Source organism: Entamoeba invadens (genome assembly GCF_000330505.1).
Source record: "Entamoeba invadens IP1 unplaced genomic scaffold scaff_1105074724503, whole genome shotgun sequence".
Lineage (NCBI taxonomy): Eukaryota > Evosea > Mastigamoebida > Endamoebidae > Entamoeba > Entamoeba invadens.
The window spans coordinates 66,641-69,590 of NW_004440361.1; positions in this window are offsets into that span (position 1 = coordinate 66,641).

The window sequence follows — 2,950 nt, forward strand, 5'->3', positions numbered from 1 at the left end:
GCAAAAGTAGATTTAATTGTTTTGTATTTAATTTTTAAATGAACTAACCTTTAACACCAAAATCATTTTTATTTACAATAAATTTAATTGGATTAATTAATTATTTCAAATTTAAAATATACTTTATTTTTGAGAGTATATAAATATAAAAAAGTACTGACTAATATTAATCAAAAATATCAGTTGTTAAATTTATATTATAATTTGAATATCAAACGTTTATATACATACACTTGATGTGTATTTTATTTCAAAAATTTTTAATTATTTAAAACTTTTTATTTATCAAATAATATTTTTAAAATATTGTTAGAAACATTGTCAGCACATGCAATTATATCATTATGTTATTTTTTATCAATAATATGTAGAATTTAATATATAAATTTTACAAATTAAACATATAACAACTCCACCTGACTAATGTAGTACATGATCACAATTAATTTAAAATGAGAAGTGTCACATCAAAATAATTACAATTATTTTTTAATATACATCCCATTGTTTTATATATATAATTTAAATATTGCTTTTGTTTATGTTGTTATTATATACATCAAAATTACACAAAATGTTAATGTGATTGTATTTGGTTATTTTTATTTATCGAACAAACTTAAAAATGTCATTTTGTTGAATATTTTGTGTTTATTTATGCACACAAAGGCAACTTATAAATAGAACTTGTACGTCAAAGTTTTAGTAATTATTACACATCGTAACAAGATGATAGAAGTTACATTTTTATCACACCAAAACTTCCAAAACAATTCACTCAATGTCAAATGTTCAAATTAAAGTGAAAACTTGTCAACTATGATTTAAATTAAAACATTCTACGAAATTGCGTTTACAACAAAAAAAAATTTCTTTTGTAAATTTGTTAAACAAAAATACTATTTTTTATTGAAAAACAATAATTTATATACAGAAAGTGAAGGAATAAAATAACAATCGATTGCTTAATATAGGGGGTTCGAGAATTATGTTTTATTGTTTTGGGGGTTATAATCTTTGGTCAATAAAACTAAAAAAATATTTAAAAAAATAAACCATATTAGATTATTTTTAAATTCGACTTTGATAAAGAAAAATAAGTGGGGATGAAGTAAAATCCTTTTTACCTGTTTACCAAAAAAAGAAAAATTGGTAAAATATTTCTCCAATTTACGATCTTAAAGATCCCTATATTTTAAAAAACATTTTTATTAGAAATCAAAAATGTATTTACATTTTGCATTTTCACTAATTTAAATTTAATAAAATAGAGTCAATCGATAAACGTTGTCTGTTTCCCAAACGTTGTCTTTTTGACAAAAAAATAATTGATTTTTGTTTCAAAAAACGGGAATTGGGTAAAAATGAAAAAAACTGGGAAAAATATTGAAACAATGATTTTGGGGTTTTTCAAAAAAATTCCCGAAATATTCCATTTATAATGGTCTAAAAATCGGCAGACAACGTTACAGACCAGACAACGTTTAGGAAATGACTCTAGTTTTTCGATTTCTGATAACATTTCATTATTATTGCAATTGATGTTAAAAAAATGAATAAAAACAGAAAAACTAAAAAAATCCAACAATAACCAATATTATTAATTTGATTTTTTATTTTTTTTTGAAAAAAAAATATTTTAAATGTTATTATTGTTGTTTTTTAATAAATATAAACATGTTTTATGAGAAAATAATTTTATTTCATCCAAATTTGATACGTTAATACAAGTGAAAACAACATAAAAATAACAAAATTTTATTTTGGAATTGACAAACAAATATATTATTATTTGACACACATTATAAAAACGATAAACACTTTTTGTTTCAAATTATTTATTATCATTTACAACCATATATCATTTTAAACTAAAAGATCATTCTTATCAATTAATGAAATGAAAAGAATCATAGATTGTATGTAAGTGATATTTGATTTCTGTTTTTGAACTTATTTCGAACAAACATTATTTACATACAATAAAAGGAATATTGTCTAGTAAAAATATGCCTTTCATGTCATATTTTTAATAAATATTGCAAAACAATGTTACTTGACATAATAACTCACAAATTTAAGTTGTTGTTTTTTTAAAAAATATGTCCGATAGATAAAATCGCAATAATATAATCATTGGTAATATATTTTAATTATCATAAATATAACGATTTAAATCCATAATTATTATATTATAATTGTTTTGTTTTGAAATATAATGTTTTAAATTATAATAAGTATTTTTATAAGCATTTTTTAAAACAAAATAAACAGATGGTTACAAATTATTGTTAGAGTTAATTAATCCAAAACGCGGTTAGATGTTGTAAACTGTTTTTCAAAACTCTGTACTGGGATGCCCCGATTTTTCAGACAAATAATTTACAAATAATTTTTCCTTTGCTTAACCCTCATTTTTGTTTAAAATATTCACTCAAAAAAACGAAATAACGAACTTGAATTTTTTAAATTTTATTTGACAAATAAATCTTGCACCAAAAATTTACTTGAAATTATAAAAAACAAACTTAGAATTAAAATTTTGATTACCATAACACAAATATTGCCAAAAAACGGAAACGCGACTTTATGATTAAATGTCCATGTAAACAGAATCACCAAGTTGTGTTTTGGATAAAAATGAAAAGTACCAACGAGTAAAACAAGCATTGAGAGAAGATAAATAGGTTAAGACAATATAATTAAAAAGTTTTTTATTTTTGAACTGTTTATTTTATTTAAAACTATTTTGATTAATAACTTTAGTTGTTTAAATGTTTGTTATATGTTATTTGATGGCCATTTTTCAATTGTTGAAATAAACCAAAAATAAGTATTAATTAAAGTGGTGTAACATTTGATGCAATAATGTTTTTCATTACATCATTTGGGTTATGGTATATTATCGGTTATCCTATGTTTGTTTGAAAATAGAATATACTCATGTTTA